General features: G+C 46.6%; 1 long non-coding RNA gene across 1 annotated transcript; it reads right to left on the bottom strand.

Moving 5' to 3' along the window:
• Positions 1–2,510: 2,510 nt before the first annotated feature.
• On the bottom strand, positions 2,511–12,489 carry LOC140600034 (uncharacterized). Its single transcript, XR_012003235.1, has 3 exons — positions 10,660–12,489; positions 4,015–4,104; positions 2,511–3,748 (listed from the first exon to the last, which is right to left on the bottom strand). It is a non-coding gene; the product is annotated as an uncharacterized lncRNA (long non-coding RNA).
• Positions 12,490–24,454: the final 11,965 nt, after the last annotated feature.

The following is a 24,454-nucleotide window of genomic DNA, read 5'->3' on the forward strand; positions in this document are numbered from 1 at the left end:
TTTTCTATGTGGTAATTTTTACTCAGCAATATTAATGATAAGTACATCTCCCCCCACTAGCCTACACTGCTCTGTTTTGCCATAAATCAAGTTTCTATATATGCCTGGTCCATTTCTGGGTCTACATTTTATTCCGTTGGTTTATTTTTACATCCCTGCCCTAGTACCACACCATCACTGTAACTTTTCACTAAATACCATTATCTTTCAGGACTAGTCCCCACCTTGTACTTCTGGAGTATTTTGGTTATACTTGGCAAATAGCTCTTCGTTCTACATTTTGGGATCAACCAAAAACATTGGTGCTTAGAGTCACACAGAATTGAATGTGTGGGTTGGTTTAGAAAGATTAACACCTATATGATTTTGAATGGTTTATATCCATGAACCTGACATATTTTGCCATTTATTTTTTAATGCTCCTCAGTAAAAATTGTATCATTTTCTCAATCTTGGTATTGCATACTTTTATATTTATTTCTATGCACTTAATTTTATTTATGATATTATAAGTGGTATTTATAATATTATATTTAATTGGCTGTTTGAATATCAAAGTACATTTGACTTTGTCCAGCCTTTCCTCTACAAACTATATCTCTGGGTAACCCACGAGTTTATACGGACATGATTATTTTGCATCAATAGTCTAGCTTAAATGAAGGAATTATAGAATTAGACTGTCACCAGTTTCACAATGCCTGATGGATCCATGGTTATCATCAATGATTATTATACTTGCTGACATTCCCAAAAGATAAAGAACCAGTTATTTCATTGCCCTTGATTAAAGAGCACACATATATCCTATGAAGCAGCTTCACCTAAAAAAAAAAACCTCAATCTAAAACTGATCAAGTCTTTAGATTGACTTAATAATTTACAGGAAGAACAGAGAATAGAAGGACATGTTAAAGGACACTATGGACACGCAATGGACAAAATCCACAGCAAACAATCTAGTTTCTTCAACAAATAAGTTGCAAAGGGAAAATAAAAATTTCAAAAGCATGGAGGGAAGCTATAGATTACAAGAGCAACAAGAAACATGCCAACAAACCAGTGTAAGTAAGATTCAAACAAACTGTATATATGAAAATTGGAGAAATTTGAAGTCTAACTGCATATTAAGGATTCATTGTTAATATCTGTTTTTAGGTGTGAGAGTGGTATTATTATTCCATTTTTAGAATGTCTCCATCTTGTAAAGATACATACCGAAATGCTTATGGGTAAAATTGTGTAATGTCTGGCATTTGCTTCAGAAATAAGCCAGGATAGAAGAGTGGGTGGGAGTGGATGAAACAGGAGTGCCCATGAGCTAATAAATCATTTAAGCTGCTGATATACACCTGGGACTTTATTAGGCTATTATCTCCACTTCCATATATCTTAGAAATGACCCATAGTATAAAGCCTTTTTATTTAAAGACTAAAAGGAAAGGATGTCATTCATTCATTCATTGGTTATGATGCTCTATATATTGACATATATACTATATCAAGCCTTATTAAGAGTATTTTTCAAATTTTCTATATCTAAACTGAATTTTTAGTCTGCCCTCCCTATTAATTAATGAGAAAAGTATATTTAAATCTCCCAATTTGATGGTAGCTTTGTCAATTTCCTCTTATAGCTCTTTTTTTTTAAGATTTTATTTATTTATTCATGGCAGACACACAGAGAGAGAGAGAGAGAGGCAGAAACACAGACAGAGGGAGAAACAGGCTCCATGCAGGGAGCCTGATGTGGAACTTGATCCTGGGTCTCCAGGATCATACACCAGGCTGAAGGCAGCGCTAAACCACTGGGCCACCAGGGCTGCCCTATAGTTCTTTTCTTGAACTAACTTTTGCTTTATGTATTTCAAGGCTATATCACTAAGTAGATGCAAGTTTAGAATTATTATATCTTTCTGATGAATTGAGTCTTTTTATTATTATGCTGACCTGTTTCTTAAAAAAAGATTTTATTTATTTATTTATTTATTTATTTATTTATTTATTTATTTATAGGGAGAGAGAGCATAAGTGGGGGCAGTGGGGGGGCAGAGGGAGAGGGACAAGCAGACTCCCTGTTAAGCAGGGAGCCCCACACAGGGCTCAATCCAGGACCCTGAGATCGTGACCTGAGCTGAAGTCAGAAGTTTAACTGACTAAGCCACCCAGGTGCCCCGAGCTTATAACTACACCTACTTTTGATTAGTACTTACCTAATACTTTTTCTGTACGTTCACGTATAACAATTCTGTATGCTTATGGTTTGTCTGTTTTGTCTGATATTTGTACTTACTTTTTATTATAGAGGAGTCCTTACACACACAAGAGTAGATGGAATAGCATAATACATCTAATATACACATTATCCAGTCCCAGCAATGATCAATGTCCAATATCAGGCTGCCCGCACTACCATTCATTTATCTACCTCTAACTACTCATCTACCTATTTTGAAGCAAATTCCAGCCCTTGTGTTTTAGACATATCTTATAAATAGCAGAAAGCTATGTTTGTTTTCCTATCCAGTCTAAATTTTATCTTTTAAATAGAATGTTAATCCATTTACATGTATTGTGATCACTGATATATTTGGATTTCTTTCCTTACCATATTTTGTCACATATATACATATCTCCTACTTTTTAAAGCATTTTTTATTTTCCTTCTTCCTTGCCTTTATACAGATTGGTGGTGTTTTATCCTTATCCCACTTATTCCCTTTACCAGTTTGGAAATACACATTCCCTCTTTTTTTCAATAGGTAACCTAAAGCTTTTAACATGCATAATTAATAAAACCTAAATGACTGTCTCTTCCTTCCAAAGAAGCACTTCACAATTTATATGCTAAAATTTCTGATATATTCATTCTATCTCATTTGTTTCATCTCACAAAGTAGCAATTGTTTTTATTCTTGTTGATGTTTCAATATAGTGAAAGGTTGTTAGATTTGTCCATATGCTTACTAGCTTCTTTATCCTTCCATTAGGTTGGTCCTTCTGCCTTTAGAACTTCCTTCAGTGAAGCTGCATTTGTGATAAACTCTGTTGTTTGTCTTGAAACATCTTTGTGTTATCCTTATTCTTGTAAAACAATTTTTCTGCATGTAAAACTCTAGACTGTCAGTTATATCTTCCAGTACTCTGGCTGAATGTACATTACCTTCTGACTTCCGCTGTTGCTATTAAGAAGTTTGCTATGTTCCTTTTTTACAAATAGTGCTGAAAGCAAAACATGAAAACCCCTACACCTCCCAAACTTGAGGTCAAACCAAAGGCTTTGGAGGCCAAATAGGCAGTACAGAAAAGGTGTTCATAGCCACAAAGATGAAGAAAGAGAGAGACAATCTTGTTTTATGTCACCCACGTTCCACCTTTCCGCACCTCAAGACACTGCAACTCCAAAAGCAACCCAAGTATCCTCAGAGGAATGCACCCAAAGTATCAACTTGACCCATATGCCATCATCACATCTCCCCTGACCACATCATCAGCCATGAAGATGAAGAACGGCAGTGCACTGACATTCAGGACAGATGTCAAGGCCAACAAACAGCAGATCAAACTAGCTGTGAAGAAGCTCTTCGATGCTGTTGTGGCCAAAGCCATACCTTCCCGTGGCCCAATGGAGGGAAGAAGGTACTGGAATTGTAGGTGCTGTGGCTCCAGGTGTGGCTGGCATGATTGCTGGGATCATCTCAACAGAGCACAGCTGGTGAGTTCTAAAGGAAAGAAACTTTTCTACCATCTATAAAAGAAAGGAGGAGAAGAAGAATGAAAAGGAGGAAAAGAAAGAAAAGAAGAAGAAATCTCTTAGTATAGATCGTCATTCCTTTGAGAGCATTCTGACTCTTCTCTTACTGCTTTTAATGTTCTTGTCTTTGGTGTTCTGCAGACTCCATATGACGCGATATGATCTGAGTCTTTACAACACCCCACGAGGCAGACAAAGACAGCTACTGTTCTACCACTTGACCGATTTGAAAGCTAAGGCTCAGCAAGGCCAAGGCTTACCAGGGAGAGAAAGACTAGTTCTCAGCTTTGTAGACTCGCAAGCTCCAACTTGCTGGTCACCCAACAGCTGCCAGCCAAGCTCTTGAGAGGCTGATTGGGAGGATGAGAAAGGATTTTAGAGATTTAATTTGTAACTCAAAATAGAATACCCACAGGGGACAGGTAGTCAAGAACAGTGATTGCCCAACTTTTTTTAATGAGTTGCCCATCAATAAATGTGCATCCTCAGTAAATGCATATTTTCCTTTTATACATTTTTTTCTTTTTCATTTATAAATTTTACCAGTGGTGAAATATGATTAAACTACCACAGTATGTGCACTACAACAAATAAACAAAAATAGAATGATAGAACAAGATGAAAAATAAATATAAATGGAAGTTCTTTTTTTTTTTATAAATTTTTTTTTAAACATTTTTATTTATTTATGATAGTCACAGAGAGAGAGAGAGAGGCAGAGACACAGGCAGAGGGAGAAGCAGGCTCCATGCACCAGGAGCCCGACGTGGGATTCGATCCCGGGTCTCCAGGATCGCGCCCTGGGCCAAAGGCAGGCGCCAAACCGCTGCGCCACCCAGGGATCCCATAAATGGAAGTTCTAATATTTGTCCTCACTCCTCTGTGAATCATCCTGGGCGCTCCCATTTCAGAGGCTGTGAATCTGGTCCCCTGCAAGCCCATGTGGCACTCCAGGACGGCACCACACAAAAAGCCTAAGGATGAGGGGGTTGGATGGTGTGAACAAACCCAGAGCCTAGGAAGGAGATTCAGTGGTGTGAGGAAGTGGCAGCTTGGTCCCCTCCATCTCATCCCCAGGACAGGACTGTAGGATGGAACCTCTAGGCCAGAGCTCCCTTCCTCAGGCCAGGCCTGCCCCACTACCTGCAGTTCTTGGCTTTTCTGCCAAGCTTCTCCTTTAGCTAGATAAACATGGATCCTTCCCATGTTGACACTCACCCTGCTGTCAGGAAGGCTGTGCCCTTCCTTCTGGGCTAAGGACAAGTTCTCTCTTTTTAGGGCCATCAGCAGAAGCTAAGCTTATGCATACTCAGGTTCCATCAACCTTTCCCAATCATAGTAATTTTTCATGAACAAATACCCCTCCTTCTGTTTGGAAGGAACTGTGCAGCCGTACACATTATGAGATAAACTTGATAAGGAAAAACATCCAAGCACTTGGTGGTGTAGAGCCTGGTGTATAGGATCCTAGACAATTTCAAATGACATTCATTTCAATCAAGCGAACAATAATAGCAAAAGCATCCTGCTGACAATCCTATTGGATACAGATATTTTCATTCATATCTGAGGAAATCAGGAATCAGGAAGGTCACGGCCTTGATCAACATCACACCCAGTGAGTGACACAGCGGGGCTTGAATTGGGTCTGTGTGGCTTCAAACCCTGAGTGTCATCTTTTCACCCTGTTGTCTTTTCCCTAGTGCCAGGAGCAGCCAAGTGAAGACAGGAGCATTAGGAGGGGTGGAGTTGCTAGAGCTATCGTAGTCAATAATTATAAGTTGAAACAGCCATGACTTCAATACCATATTTAATTTTTGTAAACACTTAACTTTTTTATTGCAAATGAATAAAAATGCCCATTACACTAACCAGATACCTAGCATTAGAAAATAAGAAATTTTTAAACCACTGAAACATCAGTATATAATTATTCTCTGCCTACAGACTTTATATTTTTAAAATAGTCACAAAAAGCTGGAATAATTAAGCTGGCATTATTACTCCATTATTAGATCACCATTGTGTTTTAATTACACAATTAACAAATTCCCCTCCTGATTGAAGCTGAAATGCCAGTCAAGATTAGTTGCATTTCAGGATCAATCATGGGAAAATATAAGATGTAACTGGGAGTTTTGGTTAAACAAACTTAGATCCTGGCCCTGGACAGCAACTGAAATTGGCTTGCTGTCCTGGACGGTCTACACCGTAACGATGTGAGTTCCCTTTGATGCAATTGGAAGGAAAGTCATGCTGAGTGGCAAATTGTCATTGCCTGATGCTTCCTCCCCTAAAATCAATCCAGAGAAATTACAGAGCAAGAGAAATACAGATCAAAGGAATGAACCAGAACAATGAGATGAAAAGGTCTTGGAAAACCAAAGACTGGCTTAAGCAGTGCCCAGTGTCAAAACTGGCTCCCAAAAATGATCTTTCTGAGAAAACTGAGCGGAGTTTATTGCTTCCCACAGTAAAGGGGAATATCACCTCCCAGATGTTTGGTAATTCTCAAAGAGGAGAAGCCATTGTCCAAATTTACTGAGAACTGGAAGTTTGATTTAAAGCAGTCTTTCCAGGGCACCTGGGTGGCTCAGTGGTTGAGCATCTGCCTTCGGCTCAGGGTGTGATCCCAGAGTCCTGGATTGAGTCCTGCATCAAGCTCCCCACCAGGAGCCTACTTCCCCCTCTGCCTATGTTTCTGCCTCTCTCCCTGTGTCTCTCATGAATAAAGAAATAAAATATTTTTTAAAAAAATAAGGCAGTCTTTCCGATGGAGGAAAGCTTCATCAGGACTGGGTACAGCCATGACTGGACCATTGGGGTTGGTGGAAACAGAAAGTACAGATTCTGAGCAAAGAAATCAAAGAATCTTAGGGCACAAATGGTCTCTTGATGCTTTCCATTGAAAAGCTGATGAGCCTTTATGGAAATTTCTATAACAATAATCAGGCTGAGCTGGAGATTCCTGAAAAAATGAAGTCACATTAATGAAGAGAGAAGAATAGCCCAGTTATGTTAATATAGATGGTAGGTGTGGTGCAGGCCCGCGTGGGAGTAGACTTCAGCTCTTAATGGTCTTGGGTGGTGGAAGATGGCAATGAGAGCGTGGGTGGGCACTTGAAGTTCTGCTCTGGCTGCCATCATGAGCCTTAGAACAGTCACTGTTGGCTCATCTGGCCGGGCCACCACTCCTGGTGTCTGTGGAACAGTCAGGGCACTGGGAACTGCATGATCCCTGCTGTGGGGAGGATTCAAGAAGAACCAGGGAGGGCAGACAACCCAGCCACCCTCATCGCCCCCAGAAACTCACAGTATGGGGACCTGGTGAGAGTCTGGCTCTACCCAAGACGCTGGGAACCAGAGACACTACCCTGACCAGAGTAGTTCCAGGGAGGGAGACCAGAAAGAGGAGGGATTCTCTGGGAACCAGGGGCTCCAACACCCTGGGTTCTGCAGAGACGGGAGTCTTCTCTTCCTTCTCTCTCCAGTTCCCTGGTTAGTCTTGTGGATCAGACTGACAAAAGGCAGATTAACAAGAGGAAGACCAACAGAAGTTTCTAAGCTTGTGCATCACACATACCCAGAGATGAGTAACTCAAAGTGGGGATTAGAACTTAGGGTCTGTATACCTGATTTAGGGGCAACAGAAAGGGAGAAAGAAATTTCCCTGTTTTAGGGAAATCACATGACTTTGAGGAAGGATATGTGGGCTCTCAGGCAAATAGATGGAGATAGGACAGTTTGTGACAATGTCTATCTGGGCGTGGTGTCAACTCTGAGAGTTAGTTGCAGTTGCTCCCAGAAGGGGCTTTGTGAAAACTGAGTTTTTTTGGGAGACTACTTTGAAGCAGATTAGGGATTTCAGGAACCCAAATGCCTTCAGCTCAAAATAATTCTTTAGTCAAAGTGGCAAATTCGGGGTGGCATATCCTGATCCCTTCTGTTCCATCCGTCTCCTCCCTTTAGACTTGGGACTGATGCTGGCCTGGCCTTTTATATCACTATACGGTCCTGAACTCATCCTCACTGGCCAAAGTAACCAGATTCCCAAGGAAGACACCCTTCCAAAATAAGGACAGCCAAATATTATTTACTGCCTGAAGCAGAATTATGGGAAGAAGAGGACCAAAAAATGTAAAAGTGCATACTAATAAATGCACTTAAGATAAAGAAAAAATTGGCCCAAATTATTTGCAGAAAGAGGAGATGTTTTTAAAAAGAAGAGGAAGGCAAAGGACTTGTATAGACACCTCCCCGAAGAAGGTGTAAAAATGACCAATAAGTACATGAAGGGATGCTCAGCATCATTAGTCATTAGAGAAATGCAAATCAAAACCATAATGAGGTACCACTTCACACTCATCAGGACGGCTATCGGAGGGATGTGAGGGCCCAGAAAAGAGCAAGTGCTGACAAGGATATGGAGAAATTGGAACTCCTGGGCCTTGCTGATGGAAATGTGAAATGGTGTAGCTGCTCTGGACAAGAGTATGGCAGTTCCTCAGAAAAATTAGTCATAGAATGACCATTTTAATCCAGCAATTCCACTTCTGAGTATACACCCAGAAGAATTGAAATCCAGGACCCAAACAGATATTTGGACACCCATGTTCATACCAGCATTACTCACAATACCAAAAGGTGGAAGCAACCCAAGTGTCATTGGCAGATGACTGGATAAACAAAATATGGAATATTATCAGATTTACAAAGGAAGGAAATTCTAACACATGCTACAGCATAGTGGCCAGAATGGGGGAGGGAATGTGGAGTTGTCATTCCAGTTTGGGATGAAGAAAAAGTTGTACAGATGGATAGTGGTCATGGTTGCACAATAATGTCCGTGTCCTAAATGCCATTGACCTGTACACTTAAAAATGGTTACAACAGGGGCACCGGGCACCTGGGTGACTCAGTGGTTGAGCATCTGCCTTCAGCTCAGGTCATGATCCTGGGGTCCTGAGATCAAATGCATCAGGCTGCCCACACAGAGCCCGCTTCTCCCTTTGCCTATGTCTCTGCCTCTCTCTGTGTGTCTCTCATAAATAAATAAAATATTTTAAAACAAAAACCAGAGCACCTGAGTGGCTTAATCAGTCAAGCATCCAACTCTTGATTTCAGCTCAGGTCATGATCTCAGGATCGTGAGATTGAGCCCCACATTTCAAGCCCCTCGTTAGGCTTTGTGCTCCGTGTGGAGCTGATTTATCTTCTTGTCCTTCTCGATCTGCTCCTCCCCCTACTTGCTCTCTCTCTCTCTCTCTCTCTCTCAAATAAATAAATAAATAAATAAATAAATAAATAAATAATAAAATCTTTTTAAAAATAGTTATAATAGTAAATTTTGTTATGTATATTTATATGCATGTTATAAATATGTATAAAAATTCCTCCATTGAGAACAAGGCCTTACTCTGCCTCTGGTCCCAGCATCCCTAGGAAGATTGCATGTGTCCCATGAAGGGTCTGTTCCAGGCCCTGGAACCATGGCGGGAAGGGGCAGTTGGCTGGGAAGGGGCACAAGAGAATTTTGGGAAGCGATGAAATGTTAAATATCTGATTGCGGTGACGGTTATATAAGTGTCTAAATTCCTGGTAAGGTACATTTTGCTACTTTATTTGTATATAAATTATATCTCCATAAAGAAAATTTTTTTTACAGATAATGGATGAAACAAAACTGGCCAAATGTTGTTAATGGTTGACATTGACAATGAATATGTGGAAAATTATTCTGTGCCATCTACTTTCATTTGTATTTGGAAATTACCATAGCAAAAAGTTTTAGAAAATTGAAATATGCGTCATCCAACTTCCCTGACTCCATCACCCCAAAGACACGCCTCCATGGGACTAAAAGTAAAGGCAGTAACTCCTGACGTTGACACTGTATTTACAAAATATGATTCATAAGCTTTAACTCTTCCTATTCTCGTGAGAATCAGGGGCAGCCACAAAACATCATCTCCCTCTCACATGGGGACTCTGAGGGACCAGCGGGAAGTGACTTGCCCCATATCACACGGGCAGGGCAACAAGGCTGGAGTCTGAGGCTGAGGCTTCTGACTGAAAGCAGGTGTTCCAGTTTTTCTTTTTTTAAGATTTGTATTTATTTATTCACGAAAGACAAAGAGAGAGGCAGAGACAGAGGCAGAGGGAGAAGCAGGCTCCCTGTGAGGAGCCCCATGCGGGACTCAATCCCAGGACCCCGGGATCACGACCTGAGCCAAAGGCAGACTCTCAACCACTGAGCCACCCAGGTGTCCCATGCAGGAGGGTGTTTCTGCCAAAGCACCTGTGGGGTCCCAGGGCCACAGACCCCCACCCGGTGGGACTGGTGCCTCTCACAGCTCCTTTCCAGGCTCTCCTGAGGATGTTCAAAGAGCTTCCAGCAGGGCAATTCTAACCCAGATTAGCAACTGGAGTTGGAGGTGATTGCCTGTTACCATGGTTATGTCCTACTCAGCTCCCAGTGAGCCCCAAAGAAGCAGCTAATACAGTGGTAGGAAAGCAGCTCACGCAAGGTCAGAAATGCTCCCTGGCTGTTTGCAGAACATGTCAATTTTCTCTGGTTTCTGAGAATGACTTTATGCAGAAATAGTCACTAATGTGACATCCTGAGCCACAAGCCACACGTGTGGAAGTGTCGCTGTTTAAGGAAGAAAACCAACAGCATGCTGGCCCTCGCCGGCGCCCACCTCATACCGTGGCTGCGAGGACTGAATGAGCCAATTCTTGTAACGTGCTTAACATGATAACTGGCTCGTGGTGAACCCCCAGTATTTTAATTAATATTGCTATTTCAAATATCTTCACGGAACGTATTAAAACAGTGTTTTAATTTCTTGTTTAAAATAGAACTTACTTGCAGATCTCTGATCTTGGTTCCAGAACTTACTCACCCAGAATACAGATGGGAACAATCCGGAGCAAAAGGCCTCAGAGCATCCCCAAAAGCTCTCCAGGAGTTGCCCTTAAACTTTGGTCTCTACATTTCGCTGAGAATCAGATCTGTGTTGCTGTCGGCGGCGTGACGTGCAAGCTTGAAGCCTCGGCTGGTACACGTGGAGGGTGAGCTGCACCCCAGCAGCACAGCACTGCGTTTGATACACGGTGTGTCGTGGAGGTGGGGGGCAGTGACGGTTGGCCCAGATCAAGGGACTGGAGTTGTTCAGTTTATTTAGCACAGATGTGCCCGCACTCACAGCCACAGCAGCGTCTCAGGCATTAGGAGGTCCCCAACGAAGAACCAGACAGAGCCAGCCTGGTCCCCCATCCGGAGGGCAGCTCCCGTGGGCACTCCACACCCAGGCATCAAGACCTTCCAGAGTTTCCAAGACCTTCCAGCAGGAGGGCCTGCTGGGTGGGCCCAGGTGCCGGCCAGGGAAGGCTGTCTCATGCTGGAGGCATCTGGTCACCTCTACGCATCAGGAATGCAAGCAGTCCCCTCACCTTGGCTTCCCTGGACCCACTCATCACCGCTCCACTCTTGGGTGACTTCTGGGTTCCATCACAGCAGGTCCACGCCAGAGGGTTCTGGCTACCTCCCCTAACCACCAGCCCTCGCAACCTCCTGTATTCCTTGATGCCAGCCTACACCTCCTCCCCGCAAAGACATCTCGCTCTTTCCCAGCAGATCTTAGTGGTGCATAAAGCCCAGAGCGACTGATGTATTGGCTCCTTTTTCTTCCAGGACAGAAAGAGCTTAATCCCCTGACTGTGTTATAAAGCAGGGGATAATTACATCCCATCCTTCTAGCACAGCAAAGAAAATATTTTTTTTTAAGTCGCATACTAAAACAGGCTGAACTTTCATATTCTGACATTATTTCAATTCCTCGCCTTATTTCTGAGTGCCTCCCACGTGCCTGATAGGCCCTCGGGCTCTAGTAAATGAGCTGTGTCTCTACCCTTTGGATTCTGGTCAAGCAGCAGGGGCTAAGGAGAGGGCCCTCTGGTGAAGGAATATGGGGACCATTGTGGTGGCAACAAGCAGTGCAAGAAGGTGTCACAACAAGCAGTGGGGGGTCAGGACGCTGGCATGTCCTGGAGCGCTCGTTTGGATATAGGTTTTGGGCTGGGCAGGGATGGGACTGGAGAAAGAGCAGAGTGTCCTACCAGCAAGAGGGCAGAAGAGAGGACGTCGGGATGGCCCAGAACTAGCTTTGGGGCCACTTCTTGGGGGCAAGGAGGCCCTGTTGGTGGGGCTTAGGCACTGACCTGGAAGACTTAGAAGGAAGCAAGATCCAAGGGCTGTGGATGTCCCAGGGAACAGGCTTCCCTTCAATAGAGGGGTCAGCCAGCACTTTGTCATGGCTTTAGTTCCAGTGCTGGCACCTGAGCCTGACCCAGACCCAAGGTGGCCTGACCGGGGTCTCCTGACCAGCAGGAGAAGGCAAGGCACCCTCCCAGGCAGCGGTGAGCTGCTCCTTGAGCCCCCCTTACAGTGAAAGTAGGGTCTGTGATTCAAGGTACAGAGCAGCTGATGGAGGACTGGGCCCCGCACAGAGCACCCCTTCATCTCTGGATCCTCGGGGCACAGATGGGGACTCTCCAGGAGTCTGCTGCCTGGACCCAGTTCCTGGCAGCCTGCGTTTGATGCACACCCACCTCAAAACAGGCTTTGTCTTCCAGTTCCCCTCTCCAAGATCTGGCCTGAGTCCCCAGCTGCCAAGCCTGGATAGAAATAAGATGTTTATGTGCCTGCTTTGCTCGCATCTCTTCCTTGCCTCATTCCAAAAAGGATCTGAGGTAACGTTCCAGCATCCTTTAAAAAAAAAAAAAAAAGTGAAAAGTGGATAGATTTAAAAATCAGGGTATTGGAAGACAGTTTGGCAGTTTCTTACAAACTAAACATATTCTTATTCTTATTATTATTATTATTATTATTTAATTTTAAGGAGGCTCCAAGCCCAACATGAGGCTTGAACTCATAACTCTGAGATTAAGAGTCACACGGCCTAGCGTCGGAGCCAGCCCAGCGCCCCCAGACGTATTCTTACCATATGACCCAACAATTGCATTCCTTGGTATTTACCCAAATGCATTGAAAATATGTCCACACAAAACCCGGCACACAGATATTTGTAGCAGCTTTATTCCTAATTGCCAAGGGTTGGACGCAACCAAAATTTCCTCTGTATATAAATGAACTATGGTGCATTCAGACAACGGAATACTATTTAGCACTAAAAGCAAATAAGCTATCAGGCCATTAACAGCCACGTTGGAAACCTAAATGCATCTTACTAAAAGAAACCAATCTGGACAGGCACCACATTGCATGGTTCCCACTATATGACATTCTAGAAAAGGCAAAGCAATGGAGACACTATAAAGATCAGTGGTTGCCAGGGGTAAGGGGGAGGGAGGGATGAATAAGCAAAGCCCAGAGGATTTTTAGGGTAGTAATAACTCTTCTGTAAGATGCTACAATGTTAGATACCTGCTATTATACATTTGTTAAACCCATAGAATGTGCAATACCAAGAGTTAACTGTAGACTATGGACTTTGAGTGATGACAATGTGTCAACATAGGTCCATCAATCAAAGGTCCCCTCTGATGGGGGATGTTAATAATGGGGGAGGTTGTGCCTGTGTGGGCGCAGGGGGATATATGAAAAATCTCCCTACCATCCTCTCGACTTTGCTATGAGCTTAAAACTGTTCTAAAAATGAAAAATCTAATTTTCTTTTAACTCAGGGCAAAAAAAAAAAAAAATACAGGTAAAGTAGAAAGACAATGCCTGAGGGAAAGCTAATGTGTGCATACTCAGTTATAAAATCAGGGCAAAGATTCCTAAGCAGCAAAAATAGAGAAACCCGATCAGCTAACATGTTTACTACACCAGGTTAAAAAAGATAAATAAACTGTTCCTATATTTGCAATCATAGATCTCCAGAATGCGGGATGGTTGAGCGGAAAAGCAAGTTCAAAACATTGTCAACAAATTACATGTAAAAATGTCTACACACACATCCATGATGCTGCATGTTGCGTACGGAAGTCTACCTTCTAAACTAGGAAATCACGGCACGGATGCGTCCCCAGCTCAGGACAGTGGTTTCCTCCGAGGAGAGATGAAGCAGAATGGACTCCGATGTTATCCGTCTTCTATTCCAGTAAGACAACTCAATGTTTATAAAAATATAACTCATTGAGAGCTCTATTACCCTTTGTGCTTATCTGCACATTTAAGGGTGCAAAATAATTATTTCTAACTTCACAGATTATCACGATAAAAAACACACTGGTTCCCAAAGGGGAAAATCAAGCCAGCCACCCAGATGGCTTTTCCTGGGGCAAATGTCTCCCGGGCACTTGATACACAAGGATCTCCACGACCAACACGCTTCATAATCTCAAGAGCAAGTTCTGTTCCTTAGGGCGTCATCCCTCGGCGCAAACCAAAGGCATAACCGTACAAACGAAGGAATTAGTGAGACAGACCTGAGGCTTGACCCCACCAAGACCACTTCATATTATTTTATGTCACACTCAAGAGAGCCAGAGGGGCAGCTGTCATCTCTCAGATGTGGGATGGGCTCTGCAAGAACCGCGTCTACACTGCCAGAAAGCCTGCCAGCCGGCAGGGCTGAGAGGACCCCAATCCCCTTCGTGCTCACCCCACACACAGGCTCAGAGGCTTCATTCTGTGATCAGGAGGGAAGAGAGGAGTGACGGTGAAATGCAATGTCACCTCATTTTGCTTAAAGAAAGGCATTGTCCCCATCAAGTTCTTGATTCCACAGCATTGCTAGGGCCACACTGTGCCAGTTACAATGCGGGGGAGCTACCTTCCTAGACTCTGGGCCCCAGTGTCATAGGATGTGCCATGCTAGTCCACACCTGCATGTTTTACAGAGGCTGCATCAAAGGTCAGAAACATCCTTGCACACCTTCTTCCAGGTTGACTCTTTCTCATGCTCTGTACAAGACACAGACATCACCTCCTCCAAGACACAGCATCACCTCCTCCAAGAAGTCTCTGCTGATTGCCCAGTACTGGGTTAGGTGCCCCCCACCCTGGTTTCTTCTCTCTGGTTTGTTGCATTTCCTCCAAGAAATCTGGGTCCTAGGTTAGTCCTCCGCTCAACAATGGGACCTCAGAGGGAGAGACCAAACCTCAGTCATCCCTTGCGCTTGGCCCCTGAATCCTTACCCACGGTTGAGAAAGACACATCTGTGACCAGCCCCTCCTCCCAGACCAGCTCCCATCCATCTGTGGGGGGAGAGGAGTGTTCATAGAACAAATCACATACGTGGGGTAAGCTAAGTGCTCTCCCTGAGACCTGTGAGGTGCTGGGAGGGAGTGCCCAACAGGGGAATCTTGGAGGTCAAAGGCCCATCTGCATTTTCCGAGCATCATTCGAAGCTGCTGGAAGTGAGCAGTGGGTCACCCCAGCCACCACCGGTGTGGGAGGATCCACAGTGGGCTGGAAAGATGGCATTGCCAGTGTCGGCCTGGACAGCAGACAGACCCGCGGCCCATTGAGTGACGTTTGATTTTCAAGGTGGCGAACTACAACTCTCAGCTCATTTTTTCCGGCTGGGACCCCACTCTTCTGTCCCGCCTCGGGGTAACGTGGAGTCCCGGGAGGTGACCCAGGCAAAGCGCTCACATTCTATTTAGTGTGCTAAACGCGTGTCGTGGACTACCTGGAAACTTAGAGGGAAAGAGGGTCGTTTTCACCAATCTCCTGAGTACCTCTAAGAAGGAAATTGGCTGACAGACCCATGCAGACGTTCTAGAACGCTGTGTTCTTGTATAATTTGGTCTTGCTTTCTAGAACACTTAGCCCTGTTGAGAACACACTGTTGCTAGGATACAACCAATGAGTAAACACGCCGACTTTCTATTATCGGTTCAAAGAATCCCAGGCTCTGTTTGAAACCGGCTCCGCCAAGGGCACTCGTGATCTCCTAATTGCTCTGTCTAATGGACACTTTCGAGTCTCTCCCTTGCCAGACCTGTTGCCTCCAGATTCGGGAGTTTCTTCCTTGCACTTCCAGAACACTCCATGTGCCTCTCCCCTGAGCCTGCCCCTAAAAAAAAGGCTGAGCCCCAGGCTCCCTCTCCAGGGCCTGCATAAGGTGAGGCAGGGAGGGACCCAGGCACCACAGTCAGGGAGGCCCTACCTCTTGAGACCTACAAATGCAGAGCCAGGCTCGGAAGGAGGCCCTCCTGCAGCGCTGCGTCCGGGCCCCTGGCTGGCTCTTCCCTCTGATGCTGGTTCCCCAGACTGTCCCCACAGCTCTCAGGCCCCACCTCCCACACCACTGGGGCTTCACCTAAAGCTTCTCCCTGCCCTCAGGCCCATGCACCCAACTTCTTCTGGATGTTTCCCCCCAGAGACCCTCTGCTCCTCCGAAGCCACCTCCCTCACTTTGCCAGAAGACCTCATTCTCTTGGTTAATAAGCTCACCTGCACCCCTCAGTTATACAAGGTAGAGAAGTGGGAGCCCACCCCACATACATCACCGTCACCTGGGGTATGAGGACTTGACCTCTTAATGTGTTTCTCCAAATCATTGCTTCCCACCATCCCCACCATGACTGCCTTGCATCAGACCCTCATGTCTCACTCCTGGACGTTGCAATAGTCACCTGTTCACACTCCCTGCCTCCCATCGCCCACCTCGCCCAGTCCCCGGGGACTCCACGCATGCTCCCTCCAGTTCACATCCCTGTGCCTAGGATCGTGTGCATAGAAAGAATTCCCCTCCCATGAGGGACGATTTGGCATTATTCCTTAAAATTATAAATGTATTTATGTCCTTGGGCTCAGTAATTCCACTGTAGGCAATTCATTCTACGCACCCAATCCTCTGTCTGAGGATATTTTTTGCAGCATCGTTTATAACAGCACAAAATCAGAAACCACCTCAATGTCCATCCGTAGGGCAAACGTCGGATGCAATTGTTGAATCCACGGAACGTTTTAAAGCCAACGAAAGACAAGCCCAGCTCCGAGTGCACTAAGACAGAATGACCATAATCAATAAAAAGCCAAGGGTAAAACACTGTGCTGAGTGCGACCGCTGTGCTAAAGGGGAGATAGATACACACCTGCTCATATTCACGCTCTCTCTGGGATGAAACTCTAGCACCCAGGCCAGGGTTGCTTTGGAGAAGGGGGCTCAGGGACAGGGCGAGGGGGAGCTCCACGTTGAGCATGTTTTACCTTTGCAAATAAAATCTGCTCAAGCCGTCTTGTGTTCGCAGTGGGCGACCTTTCCAAAGTACAGATGTGACTGCATCAAATCCTGCTCCCAACACCTCAGGGGCTCTCTCTGACGGGGTGTCTGTGACAGTCATGGCTCACGCTTGCCATCGAGCAATTAACACCCGTTCATTATTTTTAGCACCTTTTCACTTGTCAGCGTGTCCTGGGGTGAACGATAAATTATATCCTTACCCTATCAGGCGACTCCAAAGATACAGCCCACCCTCATCCAGCTCACCTTCCTGCCAGCCCCCCACCTGGCCCCTCTTTAAACTCCCCGGCTCATTGAACTCCAGAAACACTGAACTGCTTACAGCTCCCCTTCACACGATCTATCTTCAGCCCCCAGGCTTTGCTCATGCTGTACCCTCTGCTGGGAATACCTAGCACGCCCTAGAATACCCAACCCCTGGGCAGAGCCAGTCTCGTCCACCCTTCAAGACTCAGCCATGGCCACGGCCACCCCGTCACCGTGCTGCTCTGAGGTCCTGCATAGAGGCCCAGGGCCTCAAGCACACAGCAAATCTTTTCTGTACTCTGGTCTATTCTTGAGGTCCAGAGCTCATCCTGTTTGAAAGGGAAGGCAAAAGGAACGTACTAAATTCGAGCCCAGCTCCAGAGTCAGGAGCACCTGCTCTGAATGTGGGATCTGCCACTTACTAGAGCATCACCTTGGGAGAAAGGGGTGTGCGTTCAGGGCTCCCCTGAGCACCCTTTTCCTATAAGGTAAGGAGTTTGGGCCTTGCAGTTTCCTTTTATAGTAAAAGAAGATGGTTGCTCCATCACCAAATATAGAAATGTTTGGGTTCAAGGATCTGAGGACTCCCTCTTTGTCTAGGCTAGCTTCTCAGGCAGGCATGTCATTCCTAGATGGAAAGTTCTTCAAAGAAGCAGGTATTTCTCTTCTGTCCCTGAGCCCTGAAGGCAAGGTTAGGCCAACAAGAGAGACATAGACTCATCCCAGGGGACTGCTGTTGTCCATCTGTCCCCCAGATGCTCTCCCTGTGGGTTAGTTCCTGGGGCCAAAGCAACAAAGTGTCACAAACTGAGCCCTTTAAATGACAGATTGTCTCAATTCTGGAGGCTAGGGGGTCAGCAGACTAGGCTCCTTCCTGAGGGTCCCTTTGTACAAAGACCCCAATCATATTGGATGAGGGGCCCACCTGCTTCAGTATGAACTCATCTTCACTAATTACATCGCAGTGGATTACCCGATTTCCAAATAAGGTCATATTCACAGATACCTGAGGGTTAGGACTTCAGCATGTGAATCTGAGGGGAATGCAATTCAACCCCTAACACCATGCTTGTGAGTTTCTATTCTCAACCCCAAAAAGTGCAGGCCAGGGAGCAGGGCCAACCTCCAGAGGCCCCCCACCTCTGCTCTCTCAACTGGGAGTACCTGAAGTCAACCCCACCTCCCTATGGAAGCCAGGGCCGAAGGGGAACACTCAGTTGGCCCCCGGGGGTTCATGGGATCATGTCAGGCAGGAGCAGGGCTTTCCAGTTTCCAAGCCCACTGCAGACATTGCTTCCTTGAGGTCTGAGCCTGCCGCCCATCCCGTTGGACAGCTGAGCAAAGGTGCCCCTCAGGTGCAGCACTGCGCACCAGTTTCGGCCTGGGTGCAAGAGGTCTGCCTTTGATTTATGAAAACACTTTTTTCTTAATTTTTTTTATTAAAGTTCAATGTGCCAACATATAGCGTAACACCCAGTGCTCATCCCGCCAAGTGCCTCCCTCAGTGCCCATCACCCAGTCACCACTTTTTTGATCGCACAGAGACTGACTCGCGGTGCAATTAGGAGCCTCCCACCCTCCCTGCAGCAACACCTGGCAGACGCGGCGGGCCTCCCTGGCAGCTTCCAGCAGCCGAATGGAGCAAGAGGCTTCTAGAAGGAGGGGGCTCAGAAGGTGAGCTGTAGGAAACATCCCCAAGAATGAGGCCAGACGGTGATATGTCAGAAAACGGAGTCCCCCTCATTTGCAGTGGCTCAGTATGGTCCGCAACATGGGCCTTGGAGTCCTATGGCTCGGGGATGGCATGGGCTTCCCTCCCCTGCCAGTCCTGGGCCCCAGGGGGCTCCTGAACATCAGCCATCTCATGTCTACAATAAAAATAACTGCTGGGGTCACAGACTGCAGGTGTGGCTTACAGGAGGCAATTCGGCACAGAAGTATTGGTAATTTCTTATTGCCTCACTCCCGCCCCCAACACTCATAAATACGTGCTATAAAATTAGTTTATTCAACAAACATGTGCTGATTGCCCACTGTGTGCCAGACACGAATGTCCAAAGAGAAGGAAAGAGACCTGCTTCTTTGTGTTTATGCCAAGGAAGGACTTGGACTCCCCTGGGCCACAGGAGCACCAGTCCTTTGCCGGTTAACAACTGTTTGACCAAAAAAAAAAAAAAAAAAAAAAAACCAAAACAAAAAATCAAAGCAAGCAAACAAACAAACAAAAAACTCCAACTGTTTGACCTCTTAATGTGTTTCTCATGGGTCCAAGAACAACAAGAACCCCCCCACCCCCCCTGCATCCCACCTGGGATCTCAGACTAGAAGGGCAAGTGAACACATCGGGTAGTAGCCACAGGGTGATGCCAGCCAGAAGTCTGTACCTGCCCTGAGGAGGGAGGGAGGGAGGGAAGCCTCTCAGAGGAAGAGGCACACGAATCTAGAAAGTTCCAGAATGTTCCCTTTCCACCGAGACTCTGTTTCTCTCCAAAACACACTGCTATGGGCAGCATCCATGGCCCACATAGAAATAGAGCTTCCCTTTGATCCAGCTCAAGATTTTCACCTTTTTAATCTCTGCCCAGGAGTAAAAGCCTGAATGGAGACGGAGTCGCTGCCTCCCTTTGAAATCATGCAGCTGCCGGCACAGAAAAGATAAAAAATTCATTGGGGATTTTTCTTCAGATCTGCACTTTGCTCACTATATAAGCTGTTGGGATTTTGCAACAGTATTTAGAAAATTTGTAATGCCAGGCTTAAATCTTCTTCAGAAGTTTGGGGGGTTGGGGAAGGGAAAGGAATTTATTTTAGAATTCCGTTTCCTTATGGCATCAACAAATGATAAGCGAAATATGGAGCAGCAGTGGTGAGGACTAGGAAAAGGAGAGATTCTCCACATGAGAGCCCACAGCTTCTAATAACAGACATTGGCTGCCGCTCCAGGACCCTGGTACCCAGAGCCATGCTTCAAGACACTTTGCAGCTTGTAGGCCCGGGCACATGCTTTAACCTTCTAGTCTCAACTCCCATATCCGCTCATTTCATAAATATCATTGGTGAGGCTGCTGTGTGCCAGGAGCTTTGCCCTGGGAATACAGGTGGGCCTGAGCCTCCAGTCCTGTCCTGCAGGAGCTCCGATCTGTCATCAGCATGAGAACCATGTGTCCCAATTCAAGGGCCTTAAAAGGCCTGTACTAAGTATACTGGCATTCGAGAGACTTCTGGGAAGGGGCTCAGAAATGTTCCGAGCAGACTATTGGCCTTGTTCACTGGCTAAAGTCAGGGAACGAGTCCTCTGCGGGCTGGTGAGTTCTTGGGTCACTCCCCTTGTCTGTGTGGTTTCTAGCTCACCTATAAGACTGATTCAAAGCCCCCAGTGGGAATGGGGTGCATGCAAGCTCAGAGAAATAGCAGAGAAGGAGCCCGAAGAACCTACCTCCAGGCCACCCTGGGACCAGGAATTCCAAAATGGGAGAAGGAGTGCTCGCTTCGGCAGCACATATACCAAAACAGGAGAAGGTAGTGGCGGCTGTGGCCAGCAGTGGGATGGAAGGAGGAGAGAATAGGTGGTAGTGGGGAGGAGACCCTGAATCTCGGGGGGCCTGCCCTCAGGCAGGAGTTAGCCTGGGCCAGATTGGGTCTGGAGGCGACAGTGGCATCTGTCCCTTCTGCAGTGGCCTCACCACGGGGACCAGGCTGGGTGGGCTGCAGCCTCAGGTGTGATCAGAAGGCCACTTGTTGTACCTGAATCAGCACCTGGTGACACATCCCATCCAGGCCCCAAAGAGGCCTGATGAGGATCTGTCCCTGCCTATGGATAGGGCTGTCAGATAAAACACAGAATTTGCAGCTGGAAGTTGAGAGGCTGTAGCCATAAGGCCCAAAAGAGCCTTTCCATTGAGAAGGAGCCAGGCACCCTCTCTGCGGGCAGCATGACCATGTAGTGTATTCTTGGCAGGTTGAGCAGCCCTGCAGAGGTGGGGAAGCCCTTGGACACCTGCCGGTCCAGGGGTTCCCACAAGCCAAGTGGGTGCCATTTACAGGGACTACAATAGAAGCAGGACCCCTGGGGGATGCCTGGGTGGCTCAGTGGTCGAGCGCCTTCCTTCAGCTCAAGTCATGATCCCGGGGTCCTGGGATTGAGTCCTGCATTGGGATCCTTGTAGGGGGCCTGCTTCTCCTCCCTCTGCCTGTGTCTCCCTCTCTCTCTCTGTCTCTCATGAATAAATAAATAAATAAAATATTTTTTAAAAAGAGCAGGGTTCTAGGGAGCAGGCAAAGCTGTGGGGGCAGGGGAAGGTTAAATGGGCAGGAGGTGAGTGGCCGCACGGCCAGTCAATGCGAAGCCTGTCTGTCCAGCTGCAAGTCTAATCCTCACCATCCCTACTCTTGCAGGGAATCTATCCCTGGCTGCAAACACCTAGTGTGAAACTAGCCCAAGCTGACCGTAAGTACAAGGAGCCCCAGAAAGAAAGAAATTGGTGTGTGAGGGAAGGTTTCCCAAGGACGTGAAGCACAGTGGCATTCCCTTCACTTCCAGAAGGACCTCCCAGTTAAGCAAGGAGGGAAGGAGCACCCCACAGGGACAGTGGGATGCTCGTGTCTGCAGGGGAAGGAGCCACTACTGACGAGGAGAAATGGAGCCAGGGGCTCAGGTCGGGGAACAACAAGATGCTCTCCTGAAGGGCTGCTCCGAGTGCCCCATGCCTGCAAGAAGAGCACGCCAGCAGAGCTGTTTGCCTCTTGGACAACCAGCCGACCAAGGTAACAGGGTGGTGGACCTGGGTTCTAGTCTGTTCTGGGAAGGCAGACTGCCTGTGTGACCAGGGGCACAGTCGCACCCTCTGTGGGGCCTCAGGGCTGGAGCAGGGGTGACCGGAGGACCTGTAAGAGCAGCGCAGTTGAACCTCTGGGTTGAGGCTGTGTTCTGCCTATTTGGACTCATCTTAGACTCATCTCTCCCTTTAGCTGAACTTAGGCCATCTTTTACAAAATTTCTTTTCCTCCATGGGCTCGATTTGAGCTTCCAGAAAACAATCTAGAACAATCTTCAGCCTCTTGGAAGGGGCTCTCTGGGCCCTGCAAGGAGTTGGGGATCGTGACTGCCCAGCACGGGGACTTGGCGCCACCTGGTGGTCCTCCTTGATCTCACTCTGGAGCCAGAACCACCCCCACCGCGGGGAAGGAGGCCTTTGACCTTGGCGGGAACTCTGGCAGTCTCACAAGTTCACCAAGTTCCACCAACTCAAACAAAATTACCTGGCCCAGAACAAACGGAGAACTGATACGCCTAGAGCCCTGTGGGATCTCATTCACTTTTTACATTTATTTGCTGACCCTTCATTCATTCATCTCCCTGGGGCCTTGCTGGAAGCTGGGAAAGGAACCATATGAGCAAGTCACATGGCCTTTGTCTTCGAGTGGCTCCTGGAGCACTGCAAGTGACAGACACAGACGACCCGTTCTGCACGGTGTGGTAAGACGTCAGCGACACAGGATGCAGCAGAGCCTGGAGAAGGGCAGTCCCTCAGCCTCCCTAGGGGCACACGTATAAGGCACGTGGATGTCACAGTGCAACCACCAAGCCATTGAAGTGTGATATGTGCCTTGGCAGGTGGCCGGAAGGCCCAGCTTCTAATTCTCCAAGGAATCCACAATTGGACTTTCAAAGTTATCTTCAAATAGGATTCAATAGTCAGTCACAAGGACATATTGGCAAGGGGGAAAGAAAAAAGGAGGTGGGGAGGGATATTCCTGAAACTACTTTGCACCTGTGTCCTGTTACCAGGTCACACCATTTGGAAGGTACTATATTAATTTTTTTTAATTCTACAATTATCTTGTAACTAGTGCAACTGGATAGGATTGCATTTTTTTTTATACTTAAAGCATCAATACTGTGAAAAGCAAACATGCACAATGCATCATAACTTTGTAACCCTGCCTTGGCATGTCTTTGGTTTTTAGTATGTCAAAAAATAAAATAAGGGGGGATCCCTAGGTGGCTCAGTGGTTTAGCACCTGCCTTTGGCCCAGGGCGTGATCCTGGAGTCCTGGGATCGAGTCCCGCATCGGGCTCCCTGCAGGGAGCCTGCTTCTCCCTCTGCCTGTGTCTCTGCCTCTCTCTGTGTGTCTCTCGTGAATAAATAAATAAATTTTTTTAAAAATAAATAAGTAAAATAAAATAAGGAAGGGCCCAGGCCTCTCTCAACCTCCAGAAAGCTCTAGAAAGTCCTGGGGAAGGAGGTAATGGAAGAGAACCAAAAAAAAGTGAAGCCAGAGGTTGTTGTGATCTTGAGGCTGGAGATGCTGAAACCCTACCAAGGTAGGATCCATGTGGAAGGAGAAGAGGAATACTACAGATGCTTCAAATTTGGCAGGATTTGGTAAAAAGGAAAAAAAGTTGTTAATAAGCCCTTGTGCCTGCTAAGGAGGGCAGATCCTGGTAATCACAGGATCTTTTGTTTGGAGAGCAGAAAGTCAACATCCTTGGTCTGATGGCTTTTGGCCAAATCACAGGCAGTATCAGGCATGCAAGGCCGGGCACCGAGAGCTTACAGAAGCAGGATCGGACCAAACTGCTCAACCAGGAAGGGACAAAGGATGTGGGACATTCCTGAGACTGCAGGAGCCAGTCATCCTGGGGGCTGCCTGGGAGGGTCTCCACCAGACAGGGCTCTGGGTACATGGTGGCCCAGAGGGGACCTGGGAGACATTTGGTTCAGTCAGCCAGGAAGGCCCTTAGCTTTTTTTTTAAGCATGAAAACTTTAACCCCTGACACCCAAGAAAAACTGAGCAAGGTGACTTGTTCAGACCACCTCTGCTCTGGAGAAGTGCATCACAGCATGCTCTCTCTCCATCATAGTCCAGCCCCAGACCAAATGAGCATAAGCTGTGCAGAGACCCTGGAGTATCCTAAGATCAGCCCGGACAAGTCATGGGATGCAGGGCACAAAAACTTTCTACGGCCTATAGTAAAGGTCCAGCTGGAGATCAGCCACCAAGGCAGTTTGGGAAAGGGGAGCCCTCCTCTGTGCTCAGGAAGCCCTGCTCACCGCCAGGGCTTAAGACCTGAGACTTGCTACAAGAGCAACGTTCAACAACAAAGGCTCACCCCACATCCCGCTTGAACAGCGGCTGCAAAGCCCTACGCTCGTAAAGCAGCTGTTTCTTTAGCTTTAGCTGTGCCTAGAAGCCTTGCAAATTGTTTAGCAATGTAAAGCCAGGCC

Source organism: Vulpes vulpes, chromosome 8, assembly GCF_048418805.1.
Source record: "Vulpes vulpes isolate BD-2025 chromosome 8, VulVul3, whole genome shotgun sequence".
Lineage (NCBI taxonomy): Eukaryota > Metazoa > Chordata > Mammalia > Carnivora > Canidae > Vulpes > Vulpes vulpes.